Source organism: Cupressus sempervirens, chromosome 6, assembly GCF_028749045.1.
Source record: "Cupressus sempervirens isolate cs-2001-9-10 chromosome 6, ASM2874904v1, whole genome shotgun sequence".
Classification (NCBI taxonomy): Eukaryota; Viridiplantae; Streptophyta; class Pinopsida; order Cupressales; family Cupressaceae; genus Cupressus; species Cupressus sempervirens.
Genome location: NC_143123.1, coordinates 301,076,825 through 301,091,399, shown reverse-complemented (window position 1 = coordinate 301,091,399; position 14,575 = coordinate 301,076,825).

Genomic DNA, 14,575 nt, shown 5'->3' with positions numbered 1-14,575 from the left:
ATTTTGTAGTGGCCAACACTACAAGTTTTAGCATCACCCGAGATGGGGCCACAACATCAAAATGGAATCAAATCTCCAAAAAGAGAGAGAGGTTATTGTAGGTATCAACAACACAATTATGTATCATCTAACATTGCATCAATACCTCACATGAGCTCTGAGATATGCCCTGTTAAAGATTGCTGCCCTATGACATTTAGTGACTAGGTGATCCCACAATAATGGGTTCCACTTTTTGACCAATTTTGACACTGCAATCAACATTTTTGCAACAAACGTTACGTTCAAGTGACTATATCTCCAAAACTATAAATAATTTCAAGATGACATAAACTAGTGATTTTGAGTACTTTGTTCCTACTTTGTAACCATATTTTTTAATCTTAAAAAATAAATCATTTATGTCAAATTTTTTTTATCTCCTCCAAAAAGTGGTACATAATAAAATTCAATATTTTAAAAAGTGACAGTCCGTTTGACACATAACTTTTTTTCTAGAAATGATAATGAAGTAATTCTTTCGATGTTAGATTTGTAACATCAATATCTAGAGGATGCATTTGGTTTGATTTATTTTGGTTAAATATTGTATAGTTTATGAAGTTTTGAAGTGACATGAACCGTAATTCAAACATACATTCCGTTTGACACAGATAATTTGAAGTCAATTTATTATAAACCATTTTTTTTTTTTTGAATAGAAAGGTATCTCAATAAGCCTTTGCCTCCATATTTTTCAAAATTTTTTGACCTAATTTACTAATTTTCCCAAGGTGTCAAAGTCGGTTGATGTTCAATCGGTAATGAACCTATAAGGAGTTAAACTCATATTTGAAAGTCTTAATGATAAAATTATGTAATAAAATTATAGGCGTTGGAAAGCTTGCTTCGAGCAGCACATTTTGACATTTTTTATTTTACAGTAGGAGATCATTCTCCTGCAATTATGGCAGTCAAAAGAGAAAAAAAAAAAATGAAAAAAAGGTTGAAATTTTTGTGATTTTGCATGTTCGTGCAAACATGGCGTTCGCGCGAACACATTTACCATGTTTGCGTGAACGTATGTTCATGTGAACATGCAAATCATGTTTGCGCAAACATATTTATCACATATGTTCGTGCAAACATGATAAAAAAAAAAGTTTGCGCAAACACAATAAGTGTGTTTGCGTGAACATATGGTAAACTCAATTTCTCATTTTGCAATTTTTTTCATTTTTGTTCATCCCACTAAAGTGGAACCCATTATTGTGGGTTCACCCGACTCTTAGAGTCAATTCCATTTGGTGTGCCCGAGAATGTTTGAGCGATCAAAGAGATGGGATGAGCTTAGGACTAGAGTTTACCTAGTCACTCAGAGCTAATAGAGTAGACAGTTCAATCCCATGATGAATGGTTAGAGAGATTCACCTATTGGTGACTTTGTATTGGCCAACACTACAACTTTTAGTATCACCTGAGATGGGGCCACAAAATCAAAATAGAATCGAATCTCCAAAAAGAGAGGTTATTATAGGTGTCAACAACACAATTAGCTCCCTTGAGCTCCAAGATATGCCCTATCAAAGATCGCTACCCTATGGCATTTAGTGATTCTCAAGATTAATTCCATATAGCATTCTTGAGACTTTTAGAGAAATCGACATAACATGATGTTCTTGGGACTAGGGTTTACCTGGTCACTCGAAGATAACAAAGTAGACAGTTTGATCCCACAATGAATAGTTAGAGAGATTCACTAGTTAGGGACTTTGTACTAGCCAACATTACAACTTTCAACATCACCCAAGATGGGGCCACAAAATCAAAACGAAATCAAATCTCCAAAAAGTGAGAGAGATTATTGTAGGTATCGACAACACAATCCTATATCAACCAAGATTGCATCCATACCTTGTACGACCTCCAAGATATGCCCCATTAAATATCATTGCCCTATGGTATTTAATGACTCTTTGGGTCAATTTTGTCCAGCATGTTTGAGAACATTTGAGAGGTCAATGGAATGCGATGAGGAAGTAATAGAGTAAAAATTTGTAGTTAAAAATGAAATATAAATCGAAGACCAAATAATCTAAAATTCTTTGATTGCAAGATTGGATCTAATTTAAGAAAAATCGACAAATTTGTCAACTAGAAAATAATGGATCTAATTTAAGATAAGTTAACAAATATTTCAAGTAGACAATAATATTCATATCTTTATATTAACAATATTAATTTTATGTACAACTTAGCTCTGAAAAGCACTTGTAGGAAAGAGATAAGAGAGAAAACCTCCAGTCTTGCCCAAAAAAAATATGAAATATAAATGTTGCATCAAATTTTTTGTAATTATATTCAATCTAATGAACTAGATCAATTTTCTCTACATTTTATTGTCTCAAGTATTGCCTCATGGTCTAACTCGCAAACCTTCCAAAGAGTCTTATTATGTGGTTTTCTTCCATATTTGATCAAGTGGACATTTGACATGACAATAAGGTTCAAATAATGAAGGATCTTCCCTTTTTTTTGTCAATCCTTGAATAACCAAAAGTTAGGGTTCATCATAGAATATCATCTAATCCATGTACCAGTTACAACCACCACACCTATCTAGTATATAAACCTTCACCATCTATAATCGAGTGATCCAATTTTTTTTAGCCTAGACACAATGACACAAATAATAATTTATCCCTTCTTCATTGTCTTTAGGTGTAATAACAACAAAATCATGGCCTATAATAATAAATGTACACATAATGAGCTCATTAATTCAAAAAATACTTTGGTAAAAGTTATAAAGGTACATATACATATATATGTATATATATGTATATATATATATATATATATATGTATGTATATATGTATGTATATATATATATATATATATGTATGTATATATATATATATATACATATATATATATATATATATATATATATATATATATATATATATATATATATATATATATATATATATATATATGTATATATGTATATATATGTATATGACTAGGTTGCACTAGATCAGACAAATAGTCAAAGTTAATAATGGATGAATCCATCTCTACCATTTCCAGTGCTTGTGGGGGACACTATTAGGTGTCAATTGGGTCAAAATCCATATATCCCATTTGTCCACCCATTCAGTTGACTCACACACATCCCAATTTTCCTCTATACATGATGGACAAAAGCTTACCATTTTTTCTTTTGTGGATACTCCATGAATCTACATCAGAGCTTATAAAAGAGTGCAACTCACTTGATCTTGCCAGTATACAACAATTCTCATATGGTGCAATGTTAGTATTAGCTATCAACCAAAAAATCTATGAGCCATAGAATCACCTTCCTTACCTTGACCAATTGTAGTGTTACACCACTGGATGATGGATTTTACATCTACCAATGTTGCTCCATCTTTGTACTTTAATTCTTCATGAGCTAAGGCTCTTTTGATACATGCACCTGCACCATCATGCTCTCCCTTTCCATGACCAACCTTTATGCAATTCCACATATATTGAATTCTAGACAATCAATGCATCATGCTCAACCAATAGGACATTTATGGATTCTCGAATTGAGATGTGCAATTGTCTGATCAAATAATGTGTTGGCAATATGGTATGCATGTTAACCAAATCACCATAAAATAGTTGAAAACAACCATGTACAAACTCCGTAGAATGTGATCGATCATCACTAGTGTAAAAATGGCACTCCCTCAATACCTTCATGTCATCCTCTTTACTTGTAGGTGAATGCATGAATGATATGTGAAAAATTATGGAAACTTGTTGAGAAGTATAATACTTTTCTTGCACCTCATTTTGTGGTTGTAGTGTGTAGTTCTTTGTGAAGTCTACAATCAAAACAATGGTATATCTAGTGGAAATGTATCCTTGCATATCTTGGATTGCAAATCTAGCCATGAAGCTCTATGCGTATGCTTTGCATACGTGTAAATAATCTTTTCACAATAAATCTTCATGAACTCATATATTGGAATCTTTTCAATGACTATACCACATCTTTTACCTTGTTTGCCATCTTTTAAATCATATGTCACTATCTTATATTTTTCATAATCTACTATTTGATTTCTAATTGCATGTGTACTATCCATATGTTCACAAGTTGATAAAAGCTGCAAAGAACCACAAAATAAACATGTACGATCCAAGCATGACAACTTGTAAAATTGTTGACCATCCCCTATTTCACATAAAATGTTGGATATGAATTCCCTTGAAGATCTAGGTGCCTCATTTATGTCATAATCTTGCAAAACAAACTTAGAGTACAAAAACACACATATATGCCTAAAAACATCAAAATGGTTAGACAATTCAATATGTATCCTACAAAAACAAGTTGGGCATGTGTGATTTATCTTCACATAAAAAAATTTACCCATCTCAAAAAATCTTTGACTTATTCAAATTTGAGGATACATATCAATAAATTTTGTGAAAAATTGTGTCTGAGTTGAGTCCAAAAAATATTTTGCATGTGGATCACAATTTTGGCTACCAATCCTCCTTCTTACAACATCTCTTTGATTAAGGGAAACTCTCATGTTATTTGTCCAAAAATCTTCAATCAATGATTTCAAAGCTTCACTAATTTCTTTATCCTTTCACAATAGTCTACCACTAGATGTCCATTACTCATTTTTTATTGGATCATCCACTCTCACACACCTTACCACGGCTCTCCTTAGAGTACCTCTACCAATTTTCAATGTTTTGATTGTCTTTCTGATGAGTTGATCTTTCTTCATTTGGGTACTTAGTATTATTGATGTAAGTATGTGTCTTGTGATATTACTATCTTTGGTGCATGATTTAGAACCCACTCTGTCATATGCACTCATTAGATTCTTTACAATACTTTTTTTGTTTGACTCATCCATCGTTCTTAGCCCAAGAATCTTCACGATGGGCCTAAATTTAAAATTCCTCATTAGTTCAACAAATAAATTGCATTCACCTATCATATTTAATTCTTCAAAGAATAATCTCCACATATGATTAACTTTTCTTTGACAAGTACGCTTGCTAATTTTGTTAGGCATTGATTTCAAAATGTTAGTATAAATATCAATCAGATATTTTGGTCTTCTAAAATGAATTCTAGAAGATGTTATAATCTCTTCCATTCCCCCAACATTTTGAAAATCAACATAAGGTTGAATGAATTGCATACCTTGAATCGAAGATGATGTCCTTGGCAATAAGATGCAATATATGGAATATCACCTACTTGATATGTTGATGTTGTTCCTTCAACATGACATGATGGATTGTGCACATTGTCAGACGTAGAAATTGGCATCTGTTCAACATGAGATGATGATATGACTCTGACATTGGAAGATGACATAGCTTCACAATTTAATTATCTTCTTGAATGTAAGAGTCTCATTTGTCCTCTTTGTCTTCCCAATTATTCCTCTTTGTTTCTTTGTATTGGTGGTTCATGTTCCTCTTTAAAAGATAATTCTTCATTATTGCATTGCAATTTTATTTGTTCACATAGTAGTTTCATTTTATCTCTTTTAATTGCCAAATCTCTCTCTGTCTCTTCCATTGTTGTAGTTTTTGGTTTCTTCCTTGGCATGATGATGATTTGTACATATCAAATTATTTAAACATATGAATTACTTACAAATTTGTAAATAAAAAAATCATTCAAATACATATAAAAATTACAATTATTTCAATGAATACACAATATATATTAAACAAATTGTAAAATTATAATGAATTATTCATATATTAAAATTTCTAACCATTTCCAAATAACAATTCATTAACATACAAATTTCAACGAATTCCCTATATATTAAACAACTTGTCAAAATTATAATGAAATTTGTCTCTATAGTAACAAAAAATATTTTAAAAGGAGTGCACTAACCTTTTTATACAAAAGAATGTTCAAAAACCCTTCAAATAGTGTATCCAATGATTGAATTTGGTGTTTTCTAGCTTCCAATACCATGAAACCTATGTTTTTTTCTGGAACAACAAAACATAATACAAACAAAAAATTGAGAATATGGATTAGTAAAGACCCAAACCTTCCTTGTAACCATTTTTTGTGTTTTTATATAGAACATACGTACTATAATGTGTATGCCATATAAAGTGCATATGCGCTATGTGAAATCTCTCTCTCTCTCTCTCTCTCTCTCTCACACACACACACACACACACACACATGCACTCTCTCTCTCTCTCTCTCTCTCTCTCTCTCCTTAAATTGCACCCTATCTCAAGAACCTAAACACTAGATATTTCTGGAGAACATGGTATCAGTCAAAGGAGTGGGTGACCTAAAATAAGACCAAATCTTCAGATTCTAGGCCAGTTCCTATTAGTTTTTAATGGTGGATCTCTTAACAAAAGGGAACTATTAGCAAATCTTGTGAATAAAAGGGATAAGAATGACTAATAATTAAGAAATGCATAGACAAAATGGTGATACACTAGAAGGATTTTTGAGGTAAAAACAATATTCCCTTAAACACAAACTAAAATTTTAGCAATTGATTGACTGATACAAACTCTAACACATTTATCTGCACATAAGTATTTCAAAAGAAGAACCAATATTTGAAGATATTAAAAGGACTTTAATCACATTTAACACTTGCAAATAAAACCAGTACATCTCTTGACCTTTATAGAACAATAATAATCATGAAAGATGCTTAACAAGGAAAATCTTAAAGGTTTCAAAAATAAATACTATAAAAAATATCAATCATTAATTTGCATACAAAAGCATGACCCCATAAATAGATCCCAAATGCTCAATATATTTCTTCAAGGTCCTGAAACTACATACTTTCAATCTGAAACAATACACAAAACACAATAATAGTAACTAAAGGTCTCTCCTCAATAATTAATGTGTATCAAATACAAGTGATAGAATATATAAAAATCCACCCCACATTGATCAATAAATGTTTCCTAATAAAGAAGAACCACATTGGGTCGAGTAGAAACAAAATCCCTCAAAAAAAAGGTCTTTGGAATGCTCCAAACAATGTGTTGAGTGTCAAATTGCTCTTCCATACTAACAACACGATGAAATGACAAAATAGACTCTTAGACTTCCTAAAAAGGCTCAAAAAATACATTAAAACTTCAACTGAAATGGAAATTTTTGCTGACACTTGGAAACAACTAGTTGAGACCACTACACCCTATGACTTAATCACAACAAAGATATGTTCTCATGAATCCACATGAAAATTTCCTTGATTAAGACTTCTTCAATTCCTTTATACCTTTTCAAAATTCAATCAATAATGAATTTATTATTTAGTGCTAATTAATTGATTTATAATATATCAATTAATTAACACTAATTACATTTCAAACCTGGACTCATTATTGATAATAGTCAAAAATAAATAAAAAAGGAATGAACATAATACAAAATATCACTTGATACACAACCAAGAAATATATTGTAATTACATTTAACTTATGAAATCCCTAGAGCTTTAGATATGTATCCAAACATTTATAAATAATAATAAGACACAACCTTATAATATGCAACAAATAATAATAAGAAAATTTGATGAAGACTTGGATGTCAAAGAGAAACATGAAATTTTCCTCTTCAAGCACTTTAGGGATTGAAAATCAAAGAAAAACATATGCAATGCTAATTTCATTTTGTCAATGCACAAGGTAGAGAGGAGAATAGGGGTTTGAAAAAATGCTAGTTGTCATGATGGATTTCCTACAATCTGTGAAGTATTTTGAGCCACCTTTGTAGAGTCCTCTATTTGTCATAACTAGGTCTCTACCTTTTACTTTGAGGCAACACTTATTTTATGATCTCCTAAAGTATTTTGAACTTGATTTCTTGAGCTCTTCTAACGTCGTCTTAGATTTTATTTCTTTGATGTTGCGACTATAATTTTGATGGATTGTCTATCATTTGATGACTTAAATGCCATTCTGAGGCTGTGACTTGGGCATTTGATGTAACCTTCATTCATTTTATGATTCCACGATATCCAAAGTCTTTTCTACTTTATCATGGAGCTCTTTGTGATTATTTATAACATTTTTCATGCTATATTGGATAGACTTCTATGCTACAACTGGATCTCTTTATTTTGGCCGCCATTTTTTGAGTTTCTAAAGAATTTTAAAGAGCTCACGGTCCTAATTTTCCAATGTTCATTATGATGGTTTTTTTCCCCTATTACCATGACCATGAATCATGGGGATGTTCTATGCTTAGAGAAAAGATCTAGAAATCTATGATCCCCATTCTTTTTCTCAATTTCATGGCATTTTTTTTTTGCTCCTTGTTGTTACTGTGACTAAAACTTGCTATTTTGGTCACCTTCTTTTGGTTGCGGTTGTTAAAAATATCCATAGGATTTCATCTTCTCTAATGTGTTATTGTTGTCTCATATTGTATCCATGACTCTCCTTTGACCTTGACTTGGGTATGCAACAACACAGTTTCATATGAAACTAAAATTCCTACATTTGTTCTTCATTATTTAGGTGCCATATAGTTTGATACACCCAATCTTAGTGTCAAGTCAAAATTTGACAAAGGAATTCTAGAAGTAGCATTGAAACTTTAGAACCCCTATGATTGTTAGATCCCATTCATTGCAAATCTTGTCATTTTCCAAATTTTCCTTATTTAATAAAACCCCCCACTACTCTTTCAGATTTGATATGTTTGCCATTACACATGAATATATCTGTTATTGACATGGATCTTGTCATGAATGCTTATGACAAGATCTATCCTCTATTTTTAAGGATGTTGCAATTTCTTATGGATCTATAGCTATATTTAGTCAATTCAATCAGATCCTTTCCCTATTTGTTGCTTCTAATGCATTTCTTGAATACTATTTGAAATATATAACCATTGCATCTTTTGGCATTATCACCTACTTAGAATTTGTTTATTAGCAATGAAGTATGGAAAGAACTTACAACTCCTTTATATTTATTGTCTTTAAATTTCTTAGAAAAAATGTGATTTCAAATTATCATTATTAAGAAATCCTTTGTCTGATTCTATATTTGAAGTTTTAGCAGTGTACATTGATGTTTCATTAACAAAATTATCACTCTTTTCTCATGCTAAATGGCTCAATTCTTTCCTTTTAGCTACCATATGGAAACTTGACAATTGTTTTTCTTCTAACAGTTGTAATATGTCTGCAACTTTTGCAATTCCTTCTCTAGGTTCTCATAGTTTCCTTATTTTTAGACTTTCTATTTTTCCCACTTCATTCCTCTTATGCATGCATTTGACTCCAACACATGTGCTACTTTTTTTTTTATGCTTACATTGATTGATTTAGCCCGAGATATTAAATTTATCAAGTAAATATGAAAATAAAAAGGTTTCAAAATAAGATAATTTTTCCCTTTGATACTTTAATCGATATGGAATAAAAATACTGCAACATATCTCTGATTGTGAAAGTAATTTGTTAGGCTTTTTTTGATCAGCTTCATAGGTCATGTTTCTAATAAGTACGTCAGAATCAATAACCATCATGGGAGCCTATGGTTATATATGCATACTTATTAGATATGGGATATTGGATAGTAAGCAAACATTTTCATAATAAAAGAGTTCTGCTATGATTGATTACCTCATTTACTATTGGTATACATTCCTATTTATGAAAATGTGTAGCATCTTAGGAATATGAAAGTGACAGAGAGGTGATATACTAGCATTGCTTAGATCTATTGTATCTAACATTTTTCCCCTTATCATACAGGATTTGGAGGCTTGGAGGGAACATGATGCAAAACAACAATCAAGCAAGAACAAGGAGGCACAACTCAACTGGTCATTATAGGTGATGACTGGTGCCCATGACCATCTCCCTACTTTTTTAATTCTATTATGATGTTCATTTTTAAAGAGTAGGAACATGTAGAAATAGTCTAGGGGCTACTCTCATGGTCAATTGTGTGAGTCATTTTACTTTCAAATTTTAAATAATTTCATTGTTCAATGATTGTAAATACCAATTGTATTGTTATGATAATAATACAAGGACATTGTCTATTCTTTTCGCACAAAATGAACATGATCTTAATATGCATGAACTGAATGAAGATGTAAAATGTTTATGTAATTGTGTGAAACCTTTGCAATTCATTAGGACTAAATTTGAACATGAGTAAAAATTTAGTAATATTTTTGGCAACCTTTTGTTGATTGTCTACCTACTAGACATTTGACTAGTTGCCTTTAATTTTTGTTAGGCATCAAAGTTTGAGATTTGGGCATTCCTAAGATCTAGACCACACCTTACATGATTTCTAAAGTTGTTGGTTGGGTTTGTAATGCATGTGAATGAGCTTAATGAGACCTAAAAAAATACCATTCATAACCTTGAAGTTCACCAACAATAATACAATAGAGTGGAGCATTGTTTAGGAGCCTTGGAATAGGGGCTCATATGCCTTTTCAATTATAGGTATATCAAGGTTCTCTTCATCATCATCATTAGATGCACTACTATCATTTTCTTCACCATCTTCATCAATTGTGCCAGTAACATCTTCTTCAATCCTATTCTTTGCCTTAGGATCATCTTCTTCCATGGGAGCATTACCTTCTATTTCAAAATTCACCCCTCCATGTTCCACTAGCTAGAAATCCACATTCATCAAAGAAAAAAAGTCATTTCCTCCTTTAATGTGATCACGTTACCTACAATGTCTCTGAGTTGTTGTGATCAGAATTCTTTGATCCTTTAAGCCCTTGCATTGTTTGCAAGGACAATAACATTTTCCATCACCTTTTCTTTTGAACTGAGACCATAATCTAGCAATTTTCTCATTTTTTTCTAGGTTCATATTGTTAAGCATGGACTCTGTTCACATGCAAATACTTGGGCTATAAAATTGTATCAAATATAAACATACAAGCATTAGTAGTATCTTGTATATAATTGAAAATAATAAAATAATAAAATATCACTATCTCTTCAATAAGGGTGACATCTAAACAAATCAAATGAATTATACAATATATATATTATAATAAGAAAAGCTTTCATTAAAAAAGATCATTGTGGAGAGATAGATCACAAGGGTGCAATGAGAGAAAATATATATTTATTGTCGAATCCTAAATGAATGAATGTCTAGAAAATCTAGGTGGAGGCATAGTTTATAACTTAGTCAATTTAATAACTATAAGTTTCCCTTCCATTCCCCCAACTCAACAAAAGCTTCCATTGTGTAGCCCCCTAGTTTGTCTTTATCATTGATTTATGTGTATATAAAGAGGAGTGAGTGAAGAGCCCATGGTCAGATTACCACGTCAAATTAGAATGACACTTCAACAATGACCTTTCCTATAAAAATGTTACATAAATCCTTTCTCATGAGATAATGTATTATGAGATCTTCGTAAGTAAGAAAAGCATTGAAAAGAAGGTCCAATATTAAAAGCTTATTAATGCATTGAGAAGAAGGTCCAAATATGTATAAGGATATACTAAGGTTTTTTTTTATGTGTTATAACAATGGGGTATGTATTTTTTTTGGTCATACTTATTTTCAAAGATGTACAATGTATGGAAGTTTTATTCTTCAGATTCTTGGGAGCATTGTAATATCAAGAATATACATTTATATATTCAAAGGAATTTGTTGATTATTGGAAAAACTTGTGAATGGTATAAAAATGATTATTCCAACGAACAATTTAACAAATCATGTTTTGGTGTTTTTTTTTATTGGTAAAGACCGAAGCCCAGATTAAGTATTTTTATTAATTATTTTTATGTGTTAAGCGAGTTTGAACCCAAGACCTCCCACATGAGAGGCTCACAAGTTACCATTTTGCTGTAGGCTATCTTGCCTAATCATGTTTTGGTGTTTTACTCAATAGAATATTTGAGATTATGTTATAGAATTGCTCAAAGTGACTCTAATATTTGGTCAAATAAAAATTAAAAACTTAGTGTATACAATGCATTGCAAACTCTTTAGAATGCATATGGGCCGTATATATCAATAATAAACACCAATGCAACATGGTTTGAAGATGAGTAGAAACTAAACTATTAAGAAGGAAATAAGCTAGGGAGGAATTCAATTAGATGGTAATATTCAATAGAATACCTTTTTAATATTTTGGGGAGGTAGAAGAGCTAGATAAGGAAATAGAAGGAGCTATGGAAAAAATAATAGAAAAACTATTTCCTTCCTTTTAAGTTTCTAACTATGAACTTTAAACATACATTGAGCTCTAACCTTGGAAAGAAAAAGCATGGGGGTTGAAGGGGATAGTTTAGATACACAATTCTATATGTGATATGGAGAGGACAAATCCCTCTCCAACTGTCATATTTGAAGGGTTTTCTAATGACTGTATAGTTGAAGATTTTGAATGAAAGAGAGAAAATGAATCCAAAATAGGGGATTACAAGTGATAAGGATTTAAATGTCGATAAGTAGCAAAACATTTCCATGACAAGTCAAATTGTGATATTCCTTAAGAATCAACTATGAAGTTTTTGAGTCAAACATATTGACCTTTGAGTTTGAATTGAAAACTACACTATTAAATGTTGATAGCAACATTTGAATTTAAATTTCACAAAAAATAATTACAATATTATTGAAGTTCTATTTGTAATAATATTTTATTTATTAGAAATTGATATACTACACTGAATCATAAACTTAGGGTGTTTTAATCAAAGGATGTCACAAGAGGATAGGTATACAACACCATCTAGGCTCTTTACCATGATGAAGATAGGTATACATAAAGAAAAATAAGGGATAGGTAATCAACATAGATCTTGAACTCATCCCATTAAATATTGGAGAACATTGAATTAATATACTCAAAGACATCAAAGCATATCATAAACCTCTTCAAAAAAGGTAAAACAATAAAGTGATTAAATGATACAAATTTATTGGAGACTGTACTTTATGAGAGTCAACATAATGTTAATTCTCTACATGATGAGAAAATAAAGTTTAGTCCAAATTGGCTTTTATCCTACATTATCATGGAATCCTATGGAATCGATGCATACACAATAGCTAAAATGGATGGTGTACCATTGAAAGACCCTATACATCCATTGCACTTGTGTCGATACTATGTTTAACCTTATCTTTTTATTTGTTCTCTTCTCTCCTTATCCAAATATTTTGATGTGCTTGTATTTTGGTTACATTTAAAGTATTATGTGTTCTTTCATATCTTGCTTCATTCCTGACAAAAGCATTTCACATTTGGGTCTTGATTATTTATGATTAAAGTATTACTTAGATGATACTATAGTAGATTTAAATTTAAGGAAATATTAATATACTATATATAAGTATTCATTTATTTCATCAAATATTTAGAAATTTAATTATTATGTTATTTCTTACATGAAAATCAATCAAATAGACATTATAAGAATAAATAAAGATGAAACATCACCAACACACACACACACACACACACACACACACACACACACACACACACACAAAAGAACATTTGGATCATAGTTGATACTAGATAAAATATTCCCTATATATTAAACATGCATCATCTATACATCTACCATGTGCTCCTCCATAGGGTGTAACTCCTTGATCTGTAAGATCCTCGATGAGAAGAATATTCTTGATGTCCATTGGATGACCTATAGGATGTCATGGATTATTAATGAATCCTTAATGAGATTCTCTCTCATAGACCTTGTATCTTACCTATAATTCCTTTATCTCACATTCAACCTCTTCCAATCATCTCTTGAGTCACTCCTTATTGTCTCTCCTCAACTATAACTCTAATGTTATCTCTCCTCAACTATAATTCCAATGAAATTGATGAGAAAATATTCCTATATCTATTAAGATCTAGTGTCTTGTATTTAAACTATAAGGTGGATGGTACCCTCAATGTTATATTTATGTCCCTTAATATGTCACTGATAAAGAATATCCATCCATTAACATTGACTATAACATGTATATTCTTAGTATATACCATAGACATATATTAATACATTCAACTTCTTAGAAAATCTATCTATTCATACTTGGTTACCTTTCTTGGTAATTAGGATTGTTAGTACTTGAAGAATGATGGGAGCATGAACTAGCTCGACTCTTAACATTGAACTACTCAAGGAAAACTATGCACTCAAAGATACACAATGCAAAGAAATGAATAAATAGAAGATAAGACTTCATATAAAATAGAATACATTTCTCTTAAAATTAGAGTTTTTATTCATATATACATAAATAAAGCCTCCACTATAGTGAATTAATGACAACACATTCATGAGTCAAAAGACGATATTTGAAAATGGTAGAAAAAAGAGATACAAATATAGAACAAACATAAAGAATCATGTATTGAATCATTATCTACTTTCTAGAAGATGAACAAATATTGTGGTAAGTATAGTGTTAGTGTATATTATCTACATATTGATCTTGTTGTTCTCTTGTCATCTATGTATCTATTGTGCCCTAGTTGTGATCTATGTCTCTACTATTCCCTAGTTGTGA